This window comes from Lepidochelys olivacea (genome assembly GCF_965140295.1).
Source record: "Lepidochelys olivacea isolate rLepOli2 genome assembly, chromosome: 3".
Taxonomy (NCBI): Eukaryota; Metazoa; Chordata; order Testudines; family Cheloniidae; genus Lepidochelys; species Lepidochelys olivacea.
In genome coordinates, this window is record NC_140413.1 from 74,501,516 (window position 1) to 74,527,358 (window position 25,843).

The 25,843-nt window shown below is 39.8% G+C and overlaps 1 long non-coding RNA gene across 1 annotated transcript in view; it reads left to right on the forward strand.

The window, feature by feature from the left end:
* LOC311518585 overlaps window positions 1-25,843 on the forward strand; it is a 188,601-nt gene that overhangs the window by 47,059 nt on the left and 115,699 nt on the right. Inside the window, exon 3 of the long non-coding RNA XR_014711037.1 lies at window positions 18,596-18,775. This is a non-coding gene — a long non-coding RNA (uncharacterized lncRNA). The remainder of the gene's footprint in view (window positions 1-18,595; window positions 18,776-25,843) is intronic.

Below are 25,843 nucleotides of genomic sequence, written 5' to 3' on the forward strand. Positions count from 1 at the left end.
ATAATGATTCTGAGACTAGGACTGGAGGTGGGTAGAGAAACAATGTGGGAGCTGGAGAGGAAGCCTGGGATTGTCTGGGCAAAGAGATGGGGAGAGAGCAAGCTGGAACAGGTTGAGCATGGAGACTGAGGCAACGGATGGAAATGTGGGCGACTATGAACCAACTGACTAGTGGAGGGTGTGAATACAGAGATCAGACAAGGAGCTGAGAAAACTGGGACTGGTTGTGGACAAGCAAAATAGGATTAGGAACCCAGGGGGAAAGATCTATCTGAAAGGGTGGAATGTCAGCAGAGAACTGGGTTTGGCTGAACAATGAGATTAAGATAAAGAGTGAGGGAAGGGGAGTCTGAGTCGGGGAGAGGGGGATACTGGGAACAAGTTGGAGGGTCAGGGAGACTGGATGAGGAGCCTAAAGGGAGAAATCAGAACTGGCTGGGCAAGGAGTCTGGGACTAGGCAGAGAAGATTGGACAGGTCTGTTTGTTGGTGTCTTGGTAAAGGCTTCGAGGTTCTAACCCTTGAAGTTCTGACGTCTGAGTGGCTAATTGCTCCCTAGTGGTGAGGGGTGGAGTTGAGCTGAGCTAAGCAGGAAGACTTGGTATAAAACATTACTTGCTAGGCAAACTTGAGAGCTGCAAACAGAGGCAGCTAAAAGCGGAGTTTCAGAGGATGTTTGGAGAAGGAGTGAGAGGCTTTCTTTCCAGGTTCATCTAAAAATGCAATTTCAAGATGGTCAGTGATGGAACATGGTTGTGACTGGCAATGGATGTGCCATGTTCTGTGACCTGCTTGAAGCTAGAAGTGACTTCCTGTGCATGAAGTGCAAATTGGTGGCTGTACCTGGAGGAGAAGATTCTAGGATGGGAGGCACAAGTACAGATGTTACTGAGAATCAGAGAAGTTGAGGAGTTCTTAGACAACCAGGTTCTGGGAAGAAAGGAACTGTCCACTGAGGAATTGGAGAGAGGAAGTCAGACAGGAGGCCTGGCAGTTCATAACCACGAGCAGCAAGATGTCACAGTGGCATTCTACATGGTGGGAGATAGATGAGAATGGGCATGTTGTGGCCAGCAGAGAGAAGAGGACTGGGGGGAACTCCACACAACTAATGTTGATTGGAAGCGTCCAGGTCCTCAACATGGAAACTGAAAAATATCTCTGTAGAAGATCCAGCTGGTCAAAGGGAACTGAGGGATGTACAGGACACACCTGTAGATTGGTAGCTTGGCCCAAACTGTAATTAAAACCAACTTGTCCATAAAATTTCTCCAACCATCCAAGGAAAACAAACAATGCTTGTGAGGATTTAATACTCAGAAGAAATGAAAGACAATTCTGCAAGAGATGGGTGGACAGCAGGACAGTTTGCTGCCTTCTCAAAGCCAAGACATGAGGCATCACTCTTAGACTGGATAAGCTTTTGAAGTTAATGGCAAAGGATCCATTGGTGGGGATTCATATTGACACTAATGACACTGCTTTGTCAGATATCTTGCAGATAGTAGATGACTTCAGAGAACGTGGAAGACTGCTGAAGAAAAATAATGTCCATGCAATTTTTTTCTGAGATCCTTCCTGTCCCGTGAGCAAAGGAAGACAGAAGCTTATGTTTAATTACTAGAACACATTTTTTAGAAAAAACATCCAATCTTGATTTTAAAATTATCAGTAGGGCCATACCAAATGCATAGTCCATTTTGGTCAATTTCACAGTCATAGGATTTTAAAGATTGTAAGTTTCATGATTTCAGCTATTTAAACCTGAAATTTCATGGTGTTGTAATTGTAGGGGTCCTGACCCATAAAAGGGGGAGTTGGGGGTGGGTGTTCGCAAGTTATTGTATGTGTGTGGGGGTTTCTGTGCTGCTGCCAGCAGCAGCACTGCCTTCAGAGCGGGGCAGCTGGAGAGAGGTGGCTGATGGCCTGGAACCCAGCTCTGAAGTCAGAGCTGCCGCCAGCAGCAGCTCAGAAGTAAGGATGGCATGGCATGGGGTGGGCCCTCAGTCAGCAGCCGCCACTCTCCGGATGCCCAGCTCTGAAGGCAGCAGCACAGAAGTAAGGGTGGAAATACTTTACCAGGCCACCATTTCCACCCTTACTTCTGTGCTGCTGCTGGCAGGGCGCTGCCTTCAGAGCTGGGTACCTGGCTAACAGTCACCGCTCTCCGGCCGCCCAGCTCAGAAGTAACAAGTGGCAGTGCAGAAGTAAGGGTGGCAATACCTAAAATAACCTTGTTACCCCTTGTAGCTTCCTTTTGGGTCAGGACCCCCAGTTTGAGAAATGCTGGTCTCCCCCATTAAAACTGTTTAGTATAGGGTAAAAGCACACAAAAGACCAGATTTCTTCAGGGAGACCAGATTTTATGGTCCGTGACGTGTTTTTCATGGCTGTGAATTTGGTAGGGCCCCAATTATCACTGATGGAGAATCTACAATGACAACCCTTGGTAAATTGTTCCAATTGTTAATTTTTCTCCCTGTTAAAAAAATCTTATTTCCAGTCTGAATTTGTCTAGCTTCAACTTCCAGCCATTGGCCTGTGTGTTGTACCTTTCTCTGCTAGATTGAAGAGCCCATTATTAAATATTTGTTCCTCATGTAGGCACTTTTGGGGTATAATCAAATTAAACCTCTTAACCTTCTCTTTGTTAAGCTAAATAGACTGAACTCCTTGAGTCATCACTATAAAGCAGGTTTTCTAATCCTTTAATCATTCTCATAGCTTTTTTCTATATCCTCTGCAATTTATCAACATCCTTCTTGAACTGTAGACAGCAAAATTGGACATCAAATTCCAGCAATGGTTGCAAAATACAGAGGTAAAACAACCTCTTTCTCCAATTCAAAATTTCTCTTTATGTACCCAAGACAGCATTAAGTGTTCTATAGATTCTCCTGTTGCATGACTAAGCGCAGAATGAAAGCTAGAAATGTTTTACAGTAGACCAACCCAAAAGATGCTCATTCCTATCAAACTCACATTTATATATACTGTTCTCTACGATTAACTTGTTTAACCTCAGTAGTTTGGACACAGGGTTTATGTAAAAGCATCATTCCTCTGTACTGTAAATAAAAGCTCTTACTTGTATATGTTAACATTTTGACTGATTCAAGCATAGTTCTGTAAATAAGGCCATTCAAACATGACAGCAGGTTGAATCGGTGATGTTAATCACAGGAAATAGTTTCCCCTCCTGCATGCAGTAGAATCCTCTTCAATGGCAAACCATTGCAGAAATAGAAAGTGACAATTAAGCACTATTCCAGATGATCAGAGTGCAACAAAACCAGAAACATATTTTTAAATGACATTAATGTAAAAGCTAATGCCTTTAGTAGCTTGTAATAAAGCAGAGAAGCAGCAGAGTGAAGATAAAGATGCAAACTAAGTTGGTTAGTGAACACCAGTTCACACCTGATAACTATTGGAAACAAGCCATTTAAACAGAGGTTTCACAATTGTGTGCTATTAATCTATTGTCAAAAGTTATTGAAATACTTTGGATTGATTTTATTTCATGGTAGTCATCCCAGATAACAGCTGTAGGGATGGCTTACCTATCTGGTACGTTAAACAAATTGTACCTCCTGTGTTGCCCCATGGCACAAGTACATTGCCAGTGAAATAATGATATTCCAAAAAAACATCACCATAGTGTTCCTGTGTGATTGTTTTTCAGCGGTCAAATTAGAGCAGAAGTTCTCAAACTGGGAGTCGGAACCCCTCAGGAGGTCACGAGGTTATTACATGGGAGGGTCGTGAGCTGTCAACCTCCACCCCAACCCCACTTTGCCTCCAGCATTTATAATGGTGTTAAATATATTTAAAGTGTTTTTAATTTATAAGGGGGGTCGCACTCAGAGGCTTGCTATGTGAAAGGGGTCACCAGTAAAAAAGGTTTGAGAGCCACTGAATTAGAGCAACCAGTTTGTACTGCTTTTATGAAATCCTGAGTGGTCTAGCCTGTAACAGTACTTAAGTCCTCGGCGTCAGCCTCACCCTTCATGGCATTGGTTCCGGGCAAGGTGCCTAGATCCCAAGGTGTGGGAGGTAATGGGAGATGTGTGCTTCAATATCTTTGGGGATCTGGGGCTGAATCCTTTTGGAGATGAAAGAACAATAGCAATGTGATTCTAGGATGAGGGAAGCACTATCTGATCTTACCTTGGTATTATGTGGCATCTTGGTCATGGTTATTTATACAGTAACTTTCTGTTTCCTTGGGAGAAAATACTCATGCCCAACTTACTAAAGTTAATTTTTATTCAGTAGATTGGAATATACCTACATTTCTAAACATTCCCACCCCCCCCACCCCGTCTTTCCACTTAATTGAGCCAAATAAAGCTACATGATAAGGTCAATTATGTTTTTCTTTTTGGTGTTAAAATGGATTTGTTCTCATTCTTATTCCATGGAACAAATACCTGTTCTTATTTTACATAATTGTCCAGTTTAGCAGTTGGTTTAGTACCTGTGTCTGGTATACCATTTTAGTAATGCACATCTGTTGGTTATGTTGTGACATAACAAGTTAATGTCTATACAGCTCTTTGAAAGCCCTATATACATGCTAAGTGTTATTAAAATAAGCTGAATATTATTATTATTTATGTACCAGAAACTTTATTACTTACTATTTCTCACAAGGTCTTTGAAGTATGTGTATATCTGCATTTATATGAAAAAAATCAATAAACTGAGCACGAATGGGTTAAAAATTAGCTAATGAACCTGAAAGACATTCCTTATTTAGAGTATAATAATTTTAAGGAAGGTCAGGTGCTGGGTCTAAACTACTTGACAGGTAGACATTTTAAAGGCATATTTATGAATATAATCAATGTAAGTCTCAATAGTTACACTTTTAATAACCTATTTGCTGACTATATGTTCTTGTCAAGATAATTTATACATACACTATTTATGTGCTATAAAAATTTCTTTTGCCCAGGGGAGCATTTAATTTTCTTTTCCCCCAAGCGAATTAGTCATATGTATCCGAGGGACCAGAGGATCTATCACTTATTCCTCCCTTTAAACCTCCCACCCCCAGGACTTCCTGTCACAGCAATCATCTTTTCAGCAGAGGCTGGACATGGCTACCTCAAAGCCTATCAATTCCACTTTTCAATGGGTTGTAGAAATCACTGTTGAATGATGCGTGGAGTTAACTGAAGGTGACTCTGTAGCACTTCCAGCTCTTATTGGCTCCTGGGAAAGAATCAGACATGGGTATCCTTTATGACAGAACATTACTCAGTTGAATGAGTACTTAATCTTTCAGATGATAAGGTTGATATTGCTTTGATTACTACAATAAAGCAAAAACCTTGGTGGGGCTTGTAGAGTCCTTTTGGCATTTGCTATGGTTTGTTGTAGAGATTTCCACTTCCTTTCTATCAAGAAATTAAGTGAAGATCAAAATGTGTATTCAAAAGAATCCTATAAACTGTATCTTAGGTGAGCTGAGGCCCCAGTGCTGGTGTAACCTCCTAGTGGACCAAGGATTAGGCAAACCATTTGCTTGTGCAAATTCCCCCTCTATGCTATCAAATCCTCCACTGGAGGGGAGTATGGAGGCAGTTATTGTCAGGGCGGTCTCAGAAAGTTCATCTGTACTGAAGCTGTGTTGTCACAGGGTATGTCTATACTGCAATTAATCTACACCGCATATATATCTACACTGCAATTAAACACCCCCTTTGCCTGAGTCCTGTGAGCCCAAGTCAGCAGGCACAGGCCAGCAGTAGATTTTTATTTGCAGTGTAGATATATCCATAGAAGCTTGGAAGTGGCAGAGTAACAGTTTCCTACTCCAAATTTCATTCATTCATCCAGTGCCTACTCCACCTCCCACTGATTTAGCCTTTGGCTACAGACTATCCCTGCTCACTAGCTAACTCTGTATTCGGATACCACTACACCCTTGAATCTTCCAGCAAAACGGCATACAGATCCAGATCTGCTGAATTCATAGGAGCAGAACCCTCAGTGTGTGTGTGTGGAGGCTTATAGAAGTGATGTGGGCTCCAGTATAGTGGGTGTTCCTGGAACGAGTGCTGGACCCATGTCAGGAGCTAGGTAGGGAAAGAGTAGGGAAACTTCCTATAGAATGTAACATGGAGGACAACAATATAATTCTATAGGAATTAAATGGGGTTGTACAGAAATTACTCTAAAACCCTATACAATTGAATAGGCTCTCATTCACTATCTATAGCAGGGATATCCTTATCCGTTACCTTGCACAGAATAGGTCCGAAACCTATTGAAAGGTTATTTTCTATTAAATTCTGTAGACTTTACCATAACATGCCCCCTCAAAACATTGACCCACCCAGGGAATACTAAATAATTGGTACACTTAGACACAATCTGCTCTGTATGCCCCCAATCTCCTCAGAAGTGCCATTATTGAGACAAATGGAGGTTTTGTTGTGGGTGGGTGTGGCTGTGGAAAGAGAAGTTTAAAACTCAACAGGGATGTTCAGAGTGCCACTGGGTGTGTATTCCTGAGCTGAAGCAATCCCGTGCAGCTGAACCTAGTTAGACTCAAAGCCTTAAAATGGGGCTGGAGTGACCCACTGTTGGTGTGGGAGAGATAGGAGTTTGTGGATTAAAAGAAAAGATATTCTTGAAGTACTGTTCTGTTTTATATTGTTTTTAAGTTTACAGTCTGCTAAACTATGACTAGACACTTTTCTGGTTAGTGATACTTTGATTGAATGAGAACTTGATAAATACAGTGTAAAGCCCTGAAAGGAGTAGTTGTTTGCTTGCTGAACATGGGCTTCTTGTGAAGTTTCTTTCTAGCCTCTCCATTAACCTATTCTCTCATCTCTGTGTAACCTGTTAGACTCCCAATCCCACTATGGCACATACTTAACTATATTTCATATTTATTTATTTTTTTTAATACACAGTTTGTCTTAGAACAGGGGAGGAAGTTGTTTCTTCCTCATTACTTCCCTGTGTGCTGTTGCTGAACACATGCTGGAGGAGCACAGCCATGGGGTAAGTAATTTTCCCTGATTCTTGTCATCTTCCCTAGGTGATTTTGCTGTATTATCACTGATAGCTATAAAGCACATGGGGAAGAAGGGTGATAGGAGAAATATAGATGGATTTTCCACCTATGTAGTTCAGTACTACTCAGAGGAAGTTATGTGAGGGAAACCTGAATGTTAGAGCTTCCTCCATATTTCACTCTCACCATTGCATGACAACCCTGATGTGAAGTGTTAGAAATACACTGTTAGGATCTTTATATGGGAGTCATTTTTATAAAACTATTAAGAAAACATGGGAATATTTCTAGAAAATGGGATTGGTATCCATTTCAAGTAGGATGAACTCTACCTACCAGGTGCTTAATTTGACTAGATCTTCAAACATTGGGTGACAGTTGTGGTGGTGAGAACACTCTTCTTTTGAAACAGAATTAAAACCATTGCCTCAGCATGATGTTTCTATGCACTATCCTTCTGAAGATATGGGAGCAGATCCTCTGGTGTACTGAGTTTATGCTCACTACACTCTTGGGATGTAGTCTTTAAGACATCTTCCTGCTTCCCTGATGGTGAGGTTAAAATGGCCTAAATTAGGGTTTATGTACATGGAGACACTCAGGGAAATTAATCCAAATTAACTAAAGGTGTGACTTTAAAGTGGATAACTACATTCTGTCTGTCTTAAATAACCTCTGAAGTTTTTTAGATATGAAATGATTCCTCACTTTCTCTACTAGGAGTTGTGTAGTGGTGCTGTGCATACCTGATCAGTTGTCCTGTTCCAACTCGCAGATTACTCTGCTCCCATAATTTTGATTATACCCTGTGGTTTTTGAGATCATTCTGAATGACAGACTTCATAGGAAAGTTCTGTTATTAGCTATCTACTAATAAAAATGGTAATTCCCTTTTACCAAATGAAGTGAATGCCTTATCAATTGGCTGATTTCCAAAAGTTAGTGTGAAAATGCTGCCTTTCCCTGTTTTTTTTATTTTATTAAAAATTGAAAAAAGTTCCACAAAAAGTACCTATTTTTGGAAGTCTCATGGTACTTCTCTGTAATTTAACACCTTTAATGTCCTCTGAAAATCTACTGAAGCCCTAAAACATTGTATTTCAAGTTATAGAAACTGGGAAGTGTTGATTGCCTTTATACACTTCTAAAAGAGACATTGGTCAGCACCATTAGACCTATTTTTTTTTAACCTTAAATAACACATGGAGAAAAGCATGGTGACAAGTTAATGTATATTGTGATGTATTGGTCACTTCAGTTGTTCCTGCACTTTAATGAAAAAGAAAACCAACACAAAACACCTTTCTTTATAGAACCAGGTGATGCTTGTCAGTACATCTTCATGGTTTGGTGCTTGTTCTTAAATGGGAGAAATAATGCCACAAACTCAGGTCTCAGCTGTGTTTTTGAAGTCCTAAAACTTCTGTCAAATAAAAGAAAAAAGCAAAGAAGGTATAGTATCTACAGTCATGGGATTATATCTATGAACAATCTGAGCAGAGAACACGAATAGCCTGCAGCATAGATAATTTTTTACTATGATTTTGCCAGATTTCATAAACCTGAGGAAGACTGGATTAGTACATAGATAGGAAACGTACAAGGAAATAGGAAATCTTTTGTGTTACAGAAATTAGTGTTCGTTATTCAGTATGTGGCTCTCTGCTAATGGGGGGACATGGATTAGTGTTCATGTCACACTCCCCATCAGTACCCAGCCTAAGCTGGGGAAGCTAATGATCCAACCAGCGGACAAAAGTTGAAGAACTCTGGTTCATGTGCTACCTGAGGCATGTTGTGCATACGCGAAGAAGAGTCAAATCAATGAGTCAGGAGGACAGTGGGACAAAAATAAATTTAAAAAAGTAAATAAAAAAATCCTATGGAAAATAGTTAGACAAAAAATTGTTTTAATCAAAGCATTTTGATTCCTCCCCATTGTATTGTATTGTTTTACAAAAGCCCTTCACATTTTTGACAAAATTCAAAATTTTGCATTTTATCAAATTAATTTTTGTCAAATTGTGATGAATTTTTTTTATCTAGCTCTAATTAAGAGGCACTGTGCTGCAAGAAGTGTCAGAGGAGATATTAAATTGAAGTTTTGACCTCTTATGTTTATAAAAGATCCCATACAATTTTTGCAAGAGGTAGGATGTTGGCCCTGCTGTCCTGGAAAAAATTTACAATAGGTAATATTCTGGCTACCTAAAATATTCTCCGCAGTTCTGATAAGACATAGCATTCTTTACTTGCTGTCTTAAATCTTTGTATAGCATTGATGCATGCTGAAAAGTAGTTTCAGCCAACTTCGGGATGAAATGTAGCATTTTCATGCTTGGTGAAATGATTATCAATCGAATTTGCAGACTGGCTACTAAAATGCTTTGGGATTCTTCTGGATGAAAGTCAAGGTCACTCCAAATATGTTGCACATGTGTGCACCAGAGCAGTGGGTTCCTCTTAAGGGAATCCTGTATCCTAGTGTGATCCATTTAGTGTGGTGGTCAGGTCCGTAAGTCTTGGAACAGAAGAATTATTTTTCAAAAATAACTAGAAAAATAAAATTAGTAGATCTTTCTAGTTCAGGAATTTTTAATGTTTGAAAAACAAATTTGGCCTGTAGGAGAGGTCATGTTGTTTTTAAGTAAAAGCTAATTAAAAATCTAAAAAGAAAATGAAATCCAGAAACAGGTGATAAATGTCTCAACTGGCCAAGCTGTGGGAGATAATAGTACATGAATCAGTTTCTTTTATATTGCATTCAAAAAAATTCCTCCCGCCCCGCTGGAGTGTTTCCTGGTTGGCTATGTATGAGTTTCATGTGAAAAGATATCTGGAATAGTGATACACCTGGGAATGTCTTTGGAAAACTGGGGAATGCCAAAAATTTCACAGAAGGGGAAGGGGAGGGAGACAGAATATTTATTTAAGGTAAAATAATTATGTGCTGAATAGAGTTAGAGCTATTTGGCTAATTTCCCCCCCCCCTTTTTTTTTTCTGTTTCTGAGTAATTGGCAAACTCACTTTCATTTTGAGTTTATTTATATAAAATTGTTCATATGTGCTATGCAAATATACTTTAGCCATGTTGGTTCACAACCTCTTTGCTTCAAACAGGTCTTTAGATATTCATGGAGTGTGATTGGCCACCTAAATCAGGTGGTGGTGGTGATGCTTTACCTTAAGAGTGTGACTAACGTTTTAACAGAAGGAGGGTTATGAAAGATTTCAAGATGGTTTCATGAATGCTTGTGGAGGACTTAAAAAGAAAAGGAGTACTTGTGGCACCTTAGAGACTAACCAATTTATTTGAGCGTGAGCTACAGCTCACTTCATCGGATGTGGAGAACTTCTGCACATATATTTGTGAGACTCTTGCTTTCTGTGAAAATCCTTGCATATAAGCCACTCATGGGAATATTTGTGGAAAATGAATAACTGAGCTTGTGAATACTGCCAGTGGATTCATGGATTTTATTTGAACTAATATTTGCAAATACTTTTAGCCATAGTCACTGAGCACTGTTGCTGAGTGCCCACAACCATTTAGCTCACTCTTAAGAAGTTTAGATTTGCTGCCACCCATTCTTATGGGTGTGACTTTAAAGCAGTGGTCCATGAAACTGGGAGAAGAGCTGTAGCTGGGGACTGAGACTGGGGGTGGGGAAGGGCTGTGGCTGTGGACAGGGCTGGGAGTGGAAGTGGCAGTTGGGGGCCAAGGCTGGTGCTTGGACTGGGAGTGGAGCTGGGTCTGGAGCCAGGCCGGGAGCAGATCTGCTGCTGGGGAACAAGGATGGGTGTGTGGCTGGGATCAGGGCTGGGAGTGGAAGCCATGGTTGTGAGCCAAGGCGGGGGGTGAGGCTGGCACTAGGGTCGGGAGCGGAGCCGCAGTCAGGAGTACTGGGCTGGGTGGCGCTCCTACCCCACCCCCCATGGGGGCTGGCCCGGGCCCTGCCACGCTCCCCTGAACATTCTAAGGGGCGCACCCCACAGTTTGGGGACCTCTGTTCAAAGACTAATAGAAAACATTTTTTGCTGAACTAGCAAAATTAGGGTGCAGAAAGATAAGCATGCACCATGTAATCATTTTAGTAAAAACTACTAATTTGTTGTAGGATTTATAATTCATGTTTAGAATCTAAAATGGGAATTGCTGATATAACAAACAGAACACTTGGGAGTAATAATCGAAAAACATTATTCTCATCTGCCACTGACCTCATGGGAAAGACTTAATGTTCATTCAAAATATCCTATGCCATGCTATCTCGCCCTGAACAGAAAATGCAAACCAGTCCAGATTGAGTATATGAGAACATGTCCAAGTGCAAGGCTTAATGATAGAACCCATTGGGGTGATTAGTATTAGTCCTAGGTAGCTTTGTGACAAAAGTCCAGTTCAAGAAATTTTCTTCTTTGTTTGTACATGATGTGCGTAATGCATATGCACTGAGCCACGGTGGTACCTGCTTGCTCCTGATCCCCGCTCCTATCCCAAAATTAAAATAACGAGAGAGAGACTTTGTTTGGAGACTATAGGATAAACAGAAAGGAACTAGAATGTGCCTAGCATATATTATCTTGTGGGATACATTCTTCAGTGTTGTCATACTTAAAAGAACTGGATCTGTTACAGTTATGTTAGTCACCTTCTTAAAGGGAGATTATCTACCATAGATTATATTTTTTTAAAGGTTGCTTTCCTTTTCTGTTACTAACAACCATCTCATTTTAAGCATTGCATGTTACTATTTATAGTTTATTTTTTGCAGTTCAGTCAGTTTGAAGATTCTCATAGTTTTACTTTCTGGGAAGTGAACTAGCACAATATTGTTTGTCATTTGAGTGCTAAGTGGGGGGAATTTAAATACTTTCCCCCCTGAAATTAACAAAGTCATTCATACTATAAAAGATTGTGTAAAATCCTGTGTTCTGATCCTAAACTATTTGACAGTGCCTTTATTGAAAATCTAATTTGTATTGTTTAAAATGAAGGGTTTGATGGGTCTCTATTTTGTACCTAAATGAGATGCTACTGTTTTGCATCTAAAGAAAATGTTTATTGGTACAGTCTGGAAAAAAAACCACCCATTTTCCCTCTCATTAAACTATCTTTTTATTTACCTCTTTTTTTTTTATGACTTCTAATGCAGAGTAGTTAATTATATTTGTTTCACTGAATAGCGTGGATAATATTTCCATGTTTGAGGAGCAGCAACATAAGACAGGTTGAAGCAGTAAGACATCAAGTATCTGCCTCCTGGTGTAACACTAGCCACTACCAGAGTCAGTGGTCAGTAGAGTCATGACCCTGCTTTAGGTCATGTTTAATTCACCGAAGAATCTGAATATGGACAATCACCAAGAAGGGATGAGTTGTACAGAAATCTCTTATGTAAGTTTTGTTATTGAAGAGTGAGAGTCTTAATCACACGCCTTTAATTTTCTTTTGCTCCCTTTTGCTCATAATGCAAGTAATATACCACAGGGCCAAGTTCTGCTTTGTTACTCAAGTGAGTAAATCTATAATAACGGTCTGTAGATTTACCCCAGATTTAAAGTGGTGTAACTGAGACTAGAATTTGGCTTTAAGTAACTACAAGTATTCCTAAATTATTATAAAGCAAAGCCTGCTTTCCTCTTGATGTGCATGTGTAATTCCCATTAATGTAAGTGACATATTAGTATTCATAGCTTATATTGCTAATTACACACATACAAAAACTGCATTAAAAGACCATTATTAAGGGTACAGAATCAACTTAGAAAATCCTTGGGCAACCTTAATTCAACAACCTTGTGTGTAATTACAAGACCACACACTATATTTTCCATAGGACCCCTGCCTCATTCAGTGCACAGGATGGATGGTGTTCACTTAATGAGCAGATAGTCAATATTTTGTTTTCCCTTCATTTTTCAGTGAGTGGCTCCATGCCTTATTTATAGCACACTGTTCAAACCGTGCTCTGAAGACAGAATTATTAATTACCTCTTGGGCTTTTCTGTATAACTCATCATTCTGTGGTACTCACAGTATCTGAGTGCTTCACAAATACTAATTTTCACAACATTCCTGTGAGATTAGGTGGTATCACTTTCACTGTTCCTCAGATAGGGTACTGAGGCAGAGATAGTAAGTTTAAGTGTATCTGTTAATTTTGATTGCTGAATTTGAGACACCTAGGATCTGATTTTTCAGCATATTTAATATTGTACTTTATGTGTTAAATACAGCTCCCATTGACTTCAGTTTGCTAGAAGTGTTTCTTTGTGGGCTATTTATTGGGAGCCTCATGTTAAATTTGCCATCAAATTGAAGAAAAAGTTTGGGCTGTACCATATTTTAGTGCCTAGTAGATTTCATCACTTCATCCCCTTCCCTGGATACCATGAATACAGCTCTGCCAGGGATGACTTATTTCTAGCTTTTGGTCTTTCTAAATGTTTTATGTGTCCTCCATCACTGTCGTATCTGAATGTGGTTAATCATATACTGTTGCAGAGAAAATGTTTTCTCTTTATAATTGACCAGATTGCATCAAATGAGAGGTATTTCTAACAGATTTCCCATAGGAGGATACCCTCAGATTTCCCTACAGGGTTTTCAACCTAACACTTGAAATTATACAAGTTGAACACAGCTATAATATTGGCATACAGCATTTGGCACACTTTCTTCATGTCTCTGTGCATAACCTGGCCAGTAAAACCCCAGAGGAGGATTCTCAGTTCAGACTCTCCTTCAAAACCTGTTTCCCAAATCCCAACTCACACACCTCCTCGAGTTTTGTTTCTTAAAATATGACCCATGGAACTCTGGACTGAGCCTCTATGCAATCTTATCCAAGGGACTACAACAGCAATGACTACCAGAGCACTCTGATTCCATTTCCCAGCCTGCTTGGAGTCAGAGGTGGTGACAGAATGGACTAAAAACCTCCTGCTGAGGCCAAAATAGGAAAGGTAGGCTTCTGCACAGGGTGATCTGGAAAAGCAGTGTTCTGGGCCACTGATGAACCAGGACTGCTCAGCCACCTTAGTGGGACAGGACACCCTGACCCAGAGACAGAGACAATGTTAGTTTCGGCTTTGCGTTTGGGAATTGAGAGAAGCAGAGCAGCTCAAGGAGTGTCTGATTAATTCCTGATCCCCTCCCCACAAAGGTAGACTTTGAATTGCAGTGGATCTAATGCATAGCTCAGGCAGTTCCATCCTTGCAGAGACCAGCACCCAGAGTGTCAGAGATCCGACACTGCACCAGCTGCTGAGAGCCAGGAGAAGACTCTATAAGTGTTCCCTCCCCCCTTTTTAAAGCAGCTCATGTTCATGGTGCTGCAGCACTCATGTCTGGACTCCCCACCTCATTTGCCTGGGAAGGCGCCAGGGAGGGAGCTGAGGGTTGGAAGAGTTGAGTGTTAGAAGGTGGGGAACTTGTTGATTTGTTGATATTTTAGTACTTAGTAATAGTTAACCCTAACCCTTGCCTTCTCCAGATCCTATTTTCCGGCTCCCAGTAAAGTCCCCCTTTGCTGTATATTTTTGCATATGTCATTCCTTTCCTGGGGTGATAAGTTTAATCACAAATAAGTTTAATCAATATGCTAATGAATTTTACTGGGTTTTGTGTGCTGTGTTTTTTATTCCTTGCCAGCAGTAGTAGCATTATTCATTGTCCAAAGGACAGCTCCACTGGTGTCCCAGGCACAGCGAGGAATCACTTTAGGTGGAGGCACCAGAAAGAACCCAGGACCCAATCCATGCAAGGTGAGGGGAGAAGCCACTCCAAGTAGCAAGAACCAGGGAAGAGGCTTGAGCCACATGTCTGGGAAGGGCTGCATTTGAGTTGGCCACACTTTTAGAAAAATCCCCCCATCCTGCATGCATTCTACAGGTTTTGGTTTGTTTAGCTGCATGCTTGGGAAGGTATTTTGCCCCTCACGTATTACTTTGGTGTAAAATAAATGTTTACCTATTAGCACTGATCTTGTTCATTCCACCTGCTGCAGTGTGTTTGAGACATTTTATTTTGGGACATCCATCAAGGTATTAACTCTCCAGGAGCGAGGCTCTCCCCATCCACCTCTTGCTGATATTTTCAGAGAGGGAAAATTACTAACCTTGTACTTCTCCTTCTGGGAAGACATATCCTTGGGATTACCACCTCTCTCCTCAGAGTTTGGAGGGATTTCTGTGTGAAATAGCGTCTGTGTTTTGACATCTGTTTTACTAATTGGATTAGTTTTTTCCTGAGATATTGTCAATTGCTTCTCTAATCATTGTCCCAATGTCACATATGACCAGTTTATATGTGGATAGTTGAAGCTGCCCATAATTATTCCTTCTAGATTTTGTTTCCTCCTTAATCTCTCAATATTGGACACGCTATTCCCCTTGTGTGCCACCTCCCCCCCGCCCCCGTTCCAGTAGCTGGTAGCATAAGCTACTACTCTGAGAAATGGCTGGGTGCCAAACACCTCTTCAGCCGCTGTTAAGCTTCTTGCCTTAGTGTGTATATGTTGACTAATGCTAGTGCCTATTCTTACTCAGCAACTTTGTATAAAATAGTTACCGTTCCAGAATGTACCTTTCCCTTGTTTGAGCTCAACTTGTTCCCTCTTTATCACTATGAGCTGTAATTTATCCATTCTTTTCTACCATTTACTGTACTAGTGACATCTGTAGCAGAAGTCTTTGTCTGACCTGAGTCCTTCTCAGCACCTTTTGGCTTTGTACCAAATCCTAATTTAAGTAATCCTCATTAATTTTCTAAGACAGCAGTTTGGTTCTATCTCTTCTGTACACAAGTTTTCCATACTCCAATATGGTTACTCCTCTCTAATAGATATAAATGTAGTGGGGAGCGGGGAGCAGGGGTTATGGGTTGCTACACACAGTTCCTGAGTGTTCAGATACTATCTGGACTAGCTATCTTCTGCCTTTATTTAGTCCACTAATTAGAGAATTATAAAATACTTGTTAACATGCTATGTAATATGAAAAAAAAACAAACCCTAACTTTTTTAGTACATTTCAACAGTCACTTTATGGAACATTACATGGTGTGTCTTTTGAGCACAGTTAGCATGACTCCCCTCCTCCCCCAGTCTCTAGTTTGAATTAAGTGGTGTTTTATCGTCTGGTTAGCTGACCCATCAGGAGATTGTGGCAGTTTTGGGGAGCAGCTGCTTCTTTTGTTCCTGCTCCTTGGCTCTGGCTTCTGCGTGGAGCAGAGGCTACCTCAGTGGGTCCCATTGACCATACAAGACCCCAAACTAGAACCCAGCTGATGGGACTCTCTAAAATATCCTTGGACGTACCACATTTCAGATGCTGGACTAGACCCTTACTGGTGCATCCCAGCTGGAGAGACTTCATACAAGTCCCTGATTGTATTTTGCATTTAAAAAAAAATTATAAGTGAATATAGTGCTTATGAAAGGTGATGGATGGAGCTGGCCAGAGTAACTTTTGAGGTTTTGAAATTTTTTATTTCATATTGGAATCAGAACAAAACCTTTTGACTGTTTTCATGAAAATGGAATTGTCAAAATCTCTGATTTTTGGATCAAAACCTGAATTTTTTGATATGTATGTGGCCTGGTGGTGAAAGTACTGGCTTGGAATGTGAGAAACCCCCGGTTTGATTCCTGCTCTGGCTTTTTCACAGCTGTTTTCACCCAAGAGACATAGGTGTTGGAACTAGGGGTACAGGGCGTGCTGCTGCATCCCCTGTCTTGAAGTGGTTTCCATCATATACAGGGTTTACAGTTTGGCTTTCAGCACTATGAGTCTCGGCACCCCCACTATACAAATTGTTCCAGCACCTCTGCCCCATATCACTCTGAACCAGGCAGAGTTGAGTCTTTCATATCCCAGGCCAGTGCCTTAAACTCCAGGCTTGTGTGTGTGAGTGAAAGAGAGACTTCTCTGCCTCTCTGCCTTACAAAAACTTTGTCAAAAGTGATGTCTCCACTAAATGTGTTGGCTTTTAAATGGCGCATTTGGACAAAATTTCATTTAGTCAAAAATGTTCTGAGCAGCTCTAGCAATGATTTAATTTTGTTGAAGACCCAGATTTTCTATTTAATCACAGAATAGGAACAGCAGTGGCAACAATAGTGCAAGCTTCCCTAATTTAAGCCTAATGTGAAGGATGCCGCTGGGGGATGAAAGGCTAGTATGGTCATGTTCGATCCTTGTTATCTTTGCTGAAGTATTAAGGCTTCTAACAACGTTACTAGGTGGGATGGATGAGATGCAGGCATGTCTTCAAGAAGCTAAACTGAGACCACAGTCCACCTGTGCATATTTTTATGTTCTTGCTTATAAAATTATTTCTAAAAGTTATTTTAAAAAACCTCTTTGAATGAAGGTGGGGTGGGAGAGGCAAAATGGTGGATACAGTAAAAATGTTAAAACCTGGAAATGAGCAGAATGCCCTCCCATAAGGAATAATCCCTTTAAAAATACTTTGGACCTGATAGAGCACAGACTTAAACAGATGCACAAAAAAGGGAGTGTATAAAAGGACCCTCCCCGCTCTTGAGCTCCCATGATGGGGACTGGATGAAATTCTGCTCAGGAGCAGGCATTGTACCTGCTTGCACTGGCTACCTGAAAGGTCCCTGATCCTGCTGTCCTTCTCCATGAAGCCCCCAGAGCTCTGCACAGTGAATGCATACTGCACTCATTACAAAGCTGTCGGAGCTGCCTAGTGTCTCCTTCCCAGAAGGAATTCTGGGAAAGTTATTCAGATTTCATGTGAGTTCTCCCATTGCAACATGGTTGCTCCACTGCAATCCTGGTTTTAAACGCCAGAATCTAGTCCTTAAGAGTTAACATTGCAGATCTTTGAAATTTCAGATTTCTGTACCAATATTACTTAAATAGGTCACCTGTGTTATTTCACTGATGGCAGAGGCTCCCCTTCGCTTTGTCATTTCTAACATTTATCTTCCTAACCAATACTTGATTGGATCATGAGTTTGTCTTTTTAGCTAAGACTTATAAATGTATTTTGGAAAGCCATAAAATGAGCTTTCACATGTTTAAATATTCTTACTTGGTACTTTCCAAAACAATGTGAAGTTCAGGTGTTGAGTGGCAGCATTGCATTTTGATATGTTGTATTACCAAATGTGTAACTTTTTAAAGGAGAGCCACCTGATATTCAGTACTAAAGAACAGCTCCTGCTTTCGCTGATTTTATAAATAAAATCCATTGAAGCAGAGAGAGATCTGGGGAAGGATGGAAATAATTACTTTGTAGCTAAAGCTGCAAGATCTTAGTTTTATTGTGGAGCATGTGTTGCCTAAAAAGCATGTAACATGACATTGGTTCCTGTCAGATTCTATCAAACAACACAACATTTCATAGCCTCCAAGAGCTGATACTTTTTTATGTACTTCACCAGTAAACAAAGAATAGCAATTTTTTTTTAATTGGGGGGGGGGGGAAGAAACCTGCCTTGGATACATTCTTATGGTATACATAACCCTCCCCCTGGCTGCTTATATTTTTATCCTTGATGGATTTCTTTTTTACTATTTCAGAGCGATGAACATATATGGCTGTTTCTATTCGTGCTGGTGTATTTTCAGCGATGCCTGTCAACATCCACCAGAGAGCAGGGCAGCTCCAATACCCACATCTTTTATGCTGTGGAAATCAATGGGGACAGCAACACAGCCAGCTTCCTGACCAAACAACATGGATTGCAGTTCATTTCAAAGGTCAGCGCATATTTAAACTTGCTTCATTACTCCCCCCTTTATACTTGAGATTTTCATTTTTTTAAAATCAGTTTACCAAGAGGTTCCTTTAGAGACAGAAAAATGAAAGTGCTGAGTCCTATTTTCATTTGGGGATATCAAGCTTTTTATCAAATTATAGAGGTGGTGTTTCAGAATATTTCATATCTGATCAGAAGGAAAATCCAAAAATAATTTTCTCTTTATTCAGGAGTCTTTCAGGCAGTAGGACTGTTTTATTTATTACTTAATATTGTGCCCTAGTCAATCATTTTGAATTCAGACAGGAAAATAGAATTTTTATTTTTAAAGAAAAAACCTAAGGAAAAATATGATTAGAATAAAGTAGGGTTTTTTTTTTAAAGCAAAAAATGTCTCAGTGCTTCCTCTGCTAAACATTTAATGTTGTTTTTTTTAATCACAGCACATGAAAATGAGAGAGTACATTAACAAAGCATCTTACAGATGCAGATTACAAGGCACTGTAACTCCTGAGTATTTGTTCAACAATATTTACCTTTCAGCTTTCAGAATCTTGGCTTTCTAATACAATCAAGTACACTTCCATTTTTTTTCAAACCAAACCTCTGTGTGGGTGGGTGGGTGTATGTGCACACGCGTGTGCACACACACACACACACACTCTGCATGTATCATATATATTCTGTGTATTTTGTGTATATACACACTGAATTTAGTCTCATTTTAATTTTCTATCTGAAGAAGGCAGTTTCTAAATCTCAGATAAACTCCCTTATATACTAGCCCAGGGCAACTCCATGAGTTACTTTAATGTACATGAGATATACCTCAGGGACACATTTTTAGATTTTTACTGTATTTCTGTTAAAGAAATACCTTATTTATGTAAGTTAGTTTAAAAACAGATTACAAAGAAGATTTAACCTGATAATAGTACCTTCCGTCGGTTGATCTGAAAGCCCTTTGCAAATCTTATTGAATTAAGCCTCCCAACATTCCTGCCATTATTATCTCCATTTCTCGGACATGAAAGGCTGATGCACAAGAAGCTGTGACATGTCCAAGATCTACACAGGAAGTCTGTGGCAATGTGATGAATGGAATACACATTTCTTGATTTTTTTATTCCCCCCCCCCCCCCAATCCTGTATTTAGGCCACAAGACCTTATCCTATGAGAGCATAATTAGCTTGTTGTGAGGGAGAAATACCTTGTGTGGTATCTTAACTGCTAGCAGTGACTTCCTGTCCCATTTATGAATAGTGTTGGTGGGCTCTGAGGGGAGTTGTATGCAGTTTTTTTTCCAAGCAGAGAAGTGGTGGCTGTGACGCAGGTTTTATAATGAAGTGCTATAGCATTCTACAGTAACGATTCACAACCCGGTGGGTTATAATCCTGAATATGTATAATAAATAGTGGTTGAGCAGAGTTTGTGGCTACTACTCTAACATTCTTTTTAATAAGAGATGATTTCAATGGAGGTGGAGACTTGGGAAGGCATTTGTGTGAAAAGGGGTCTCTCTTAAGCTTTGACTGCGATACAGAGGAGAACTAGGGTTGGGGGAACAGATAATTTTCCTTCTTTGCCATTGAAATGATCTACAAGTAATATACTGATCACATTTTTTATAGCATGTACAATTTGGGCACATTTTTATTTACAGTTGGGTTATTGGAGGTTGTTTCAGTAGTATAGCAAAGAAAATCACAGTAACTGTCCTGGGTTCTGTAATATTTATCCAGCAAAAAGCCTTTCTTATTACCAAGATTGTGAATAAGAGAAGCAACAGGGTAGAAAGGGAAAAGCTAGGAGGTTTCTTCTGTCTACTCTCCTTATTTCTGACTTACAACCTGTTGTATAAGCAGCAGCTACCTTTCTTAGCATTCTCATTTCAAATATGAAGAAGGAAGCCACTCTGGTATTTAGAGCTTATGGTCCTTAAAGCCATGAGGAGCACTTGTATAGTCTTAAAGATTCAAATATGAGTAAGCTTAATATTTTTTTCAAACTTTGTGTTGGCTTGTAATAAGCTTACAGTATGTGCTGTGTGATAAGACTGGATGATGCTAAAACATGTATTTGAAAAAGAAATGCCAAAAGGAGCTTGGGAAAACTTGCTGTAGCTGAAATGTCTGAGAGGTATTATTTTTATTTAAGTTTTTGTTGCCCTGATGTTTTAGGCTTCACTTCAGCAAACTGTTAAAACATGTTTCTTAAGTCCATCCCCATTCAGCAAAGCATGTGGCTAAATCTCATGGAAGTAAATGGGATTTAATCATGTACTTAAAGTCAAGCAAGAGTTTTACTAGATATGGGTGGACTGCTGAATTGGGCCTTTAGTTAAAATGGAGTCATATAAAAAGACTAACTTTAACAAATGAAAATGTTGTCTTATAAATATGCTGCTGCTCTCCACAGGAAACAGGCTCTTGTGGAAATGGTAATTTTTTGCAACTGACATCCTTGCTTTAGCATGTTAGCTAGTTGCAATTCACAGTTACAATTTGAAAGCATAATCCCCCTTCGGCATAAACGTATGCACTTGCTATGATATGGTGAATAAAGAAAGTGTGTTAACTGTTACTTTGGAGTACTTCCTCTCATTAAATGTCTTTTCTTATTAATATGCAGACATATAGCAGCACAATAGGAAAATTAGAGCTACCTACACAAAAGGTTAGACTAGACACTGAAATGCACTTGTTCAAAGTGTAACTCTCAAATGTCATTTATTTTATTAAACCCAAAGCATAAAACTCAGCAGTTTTTAAAAACACTTTTAGATTTCAAATTGTTCAATAGTTAATTTAAGAAGAAAAAAGGAGAAAGAGAAATTATAATGCTATTCTAAGTTTTAAAAGCATTTCTCTAAGAGCAAGACTGCTGGCATAAAGTTCCTGTAATTAAAACACTCATTAAACACTGTGAAGATACCCCCAGAGCCCTATGTAGAAGATTCTCAACAGTTCTAACATAACCAAAATATTTTGCAAAACATCACTCACTTTGGTTGTGAATTTTGCATATTAAGGTGATAACGCTGCACTCTATAAATATTAAAGTTGTTTGATATTAAAGACACATGCATCATAAAGGGTACATCAGTATTGTGTGTGTTGGGGTTCTTTTACATTCGAGGGAGTTCAATCCTTTTATTTTTATTGTTGTTGTAGTATAGAATTAACATTGTTGTGGGTGTTTTGTCTCTGATTTTATTTGCTGCCAAAAAGACTTCCTATTGCAATGTTAAGTTACAGGAACTGAAGGTGCAGTGGCAGGCACTTGATGTTAATTTCTTGTTTTGATCCTTGCAATTTAAGAATGAAGTTGTGCAGAGGCTACAAACTCTGAATTGGTTATCTTAAAGGTGAAAGTAAGGAAACTCTTTAAAAGTAGTATGAATGCTAGCTGTGGTCAACAAATAATTGTTTTAAATTATTTTACAATGTGGCTAATCCAGCCCCCATTATGTCAACTGCAAATTCCCCATTAGCTTCAATTGGATGAGGATCTGGCCCATTGTATAGGCACACTGAGGTTTCTGTACTGTTTGACTCGATTCACAAATGTCACTCGTAAATAGCACGAGACCTATGCAAACCATTCAAAATGAAACCTTGAAACCAGATGAGTCACCTTTTTTGTTTGGAATTTCAAACTCCCCAATGTATTGTGATCCTATCTTTTACTATACTTACTGTCTTTGTTTTCTGGAGCCAGCAAAATGAGGGGATTATGTGAAATGCTTGCCCCAAATCAGCATGTTCTGATGCCAGCTACAGAGGTGCTGGATCTGTTGTGAAAGGGATTTTAATCAGAAACCACTACAATTGAGATTTTTAGCAAACTAATTGAAACCTGATGTTTTTGGAACAGATCAGTTGAAACTAACCTGTTTCTCTGGCATTTTAAGAAATTTAGGGGTTTGTGTGACTTTAAAATTCCAAGTGGAACTAGAAGAGTTGGGAATTGGTGCAAATCAGACTTACTAAAAATAATCAGCAAAATATGTGGGAATGAAAGCTGGCAAATGTATTACAACTGTTTTAAAGTCTTGTTATTACTTCCTAAAATTAAAAACTGTATGTGTGAGATACATTAGCCATGTAATACTGATGAGTTTGATTACTTAATGCAGAAAATCTTGTTTTAATCTGCTGCTCTTTGAAAGTGTTGATCTATTTAGCAGTAAACTACTCAGTGTAGTATATTCTTGAGATGGAGAGCATTAAGATGAATTGTACCTGGGACACTTTTTTTTTTTTTTTTGCTAAACCTACTCCAGGGCACGTCTAGCCCAGATATATTTATGGGTATATTGCAAACTTATGTTAAAATTATTTTATACTGGTGATTCCAAGATGTACTGTGTATACTTTTTCCTAGGCAAAAGCTACTGAGTTATTGTAAAGTTTCAGCAAAACTTAAAATAAAGCCACAGAAAAAAGATACATAGTGTTTGGGGACTGTTTCTGGGACTTTTTGATTATTAATGCAAACTTTGAAATTCAGGGTCCCGATATTTCTGTCTCTATACAGTAACATCAAAAATGAACTGAGAATTGGAAATGAACTATTCTGATCAGAAGTGAAAAATGTATTGATCTGTCTGTATCTATCTGAGCAGCAAAAAAAACCAACAACCCCTTTTAATAAAAACAGGTTTAATAAAAGTACTTTATAGAAAGAAAATAGATTCCTGCATGACATTTTGACTATGCAAAATGGGGGGGAAATGTAAGTTTAGTTTTCTTTTTTTTTCTTTTCTCTTCCTCCAGCCCAAGAAGGTTTTTTTATGGTTGAATTGCCACTTCTAATTCTGTTTTCCTGTTTCTGTATGCCTTCATTAAGCTCCTTTAGATATTTTGCAGAGCAGGCAAAACCTGATTTTTCCAAATACATTTATTTCTAAAATCTTAGTCATATTGGTGGGATATAGTATATCTTATAAACCAAAATCTAAGGAGAGGCACTTTTTTGGACAGTGAAAACATTTGCTCATTCCTAACCTCTGGCCTTCTAGAGTCTAGCGAAGGGCACATACTAAAATGCTTCAATCCACTGTAAGGCAAGAACTCAGAATAAGAGGTTTCATGATGAAAGCTGGAGTTACACTCAACTGTGAGAACCTGAACCAAGAGACTGCTCCTCATTGCCATGTCCCCCGTGTGCAATAAAAATGTGTTTTAACCTTTAATTAAAGTCTAGTACTTGAAACAAAATGAGTCTTTTTTTTTTTTTTTGTAGGATGCACATGGTAGTTTGTGCTAAAATTCAAACACAGGGTCTATAGCCAGGATCATTTGCTCACTGCAATTAAGGCTCATGAAGCAAGCATTGACTGTCTGAATGCATCACATAGAGACGCATTACCGGTGCTCATTGTCAAAATGCTCCTTCAGAGCCTCCCTGATTTGAATAGCCACCTGCTGAGCCCCTCTAATTGCCCTCGTCTCTAGCTGCTCAAAATCAGCAGCCTGATGATCCATCTCTGGGCTCCCCCTTCACTTTGCAAATGTTATGCAGAGCACAGCAGGTTGCTATGACCAACAGAATATTTTTCTCCTTGAGGTCTAACCTGCCAAAAAAGCAGCACCAGCGACCTTTTAATCTGCCTAAGGCTCATTCAACAGTCATTCGACACTTGCCTCGCCTGTTGTTGAAGCGCTTCTTGCTGCTGTCTAGGTTCCTGGTGTAAGGCTTCATGAGCCACAGGAGCAAGGGGTAGGCGGAGTCTCCCAGGATCACTGTGTGCATTTGCACATCCCCCATTGGAATCTTCTGGTTTGGAGAGAAAGTTCCAGCGTGCAGGTTGCTATATAGTCCAGTGTTCCTAAAGATGCATGCATCATGAACTTTCTGTGACCAACCTGAATTGATGTCAGTGAAATGGCCCTGGTGATCTACCGGAGCCTGCAAGACCATGGAGAATTAGTATGTCAACTGAAAGGGCTCTGTTGCAGGATGGTCTGGGGCCAAAATCGGTATATGCATGCCATTTAGCGTCCTGCTGTAGTTAGGGAATCCCATTACTGCAAATCCATCAATTATTTCCTGCAAATTACCCAGAGTCATAGTCCTTCATAGCAGGAGGCAATTAATGGCCCTGCACAGTTGCATCACCACAACCTACACAGCAGTCTGGAGTTGCCAGCTTCCGCACAGTGATCACCACTTGCTTTTCCACTGTAAGGGCAGCTCTCATTATGGTATCCTTGTGCCACAGGGCAGGGGTGAGCTCCACACACAGTTCCAGGAAGGTGGCTTTGTGCATCCGAAAATTCTGCAGTCGCTGCATCATCCCATACATGCATAATGATGCAATTCTACCACTCAGTGCTTGTTTCCTGAGCCCAGTACTGGTGGTCCACTGTGTGCAGCTGCAATCGTGAATTGTTTCTTTCTATTGGTCACAGCAGGGCTCTACAGATTCACTTTGTTTCACCAGACTAGTCAGCTGTTCAGGATCCATGCTTTCAGACAGAAATGGCAGGTGCATGGTTTACAGGAGCTGTTTAAAGACTGGGCCAAAGCAAAGTCAGAAGCCCCAGGGAATGATGGGATGGAAAGAACTGCATCGTGGAACAGGGAAGCATGTCCCCATGATGCCATGCAATCCATTCCCAGCTCTCCCAGCAGCAGTGAGTTGCACCAGTGGAATAGCTACCCATGATGCAACAAGCTCTCTGTCGATGCACGAGCACTGAGTCTGGATGTGCTGCACCGACACAAGGAGCATTGTACAGGTGTGTACAACCGATGTAATTAAAGCGGCATATGGTCATTGAGGTAACTTAAGTCAACTTATCTCTGTAGTGTAGAAGGCCTAAGAGAAAGTTTTAAAAAAAAAAGCATCTAGAAGCAGTTAATTGTTTATGTACCACCAACTTTATCTTCAGGACATGATTTTTGATCTCACATATGTCTTTTAGTTGTTTGTTTTACAGAAACACCAATGTCTTGCAGCATTGTGATCAGAATTGAGCTCTTAGGCTGTACTGAAATATCATTTTATTTTATGTGCTGGAGTAATAGTAAATTCCAGCTGTGGAATCTGGATTCCTCCA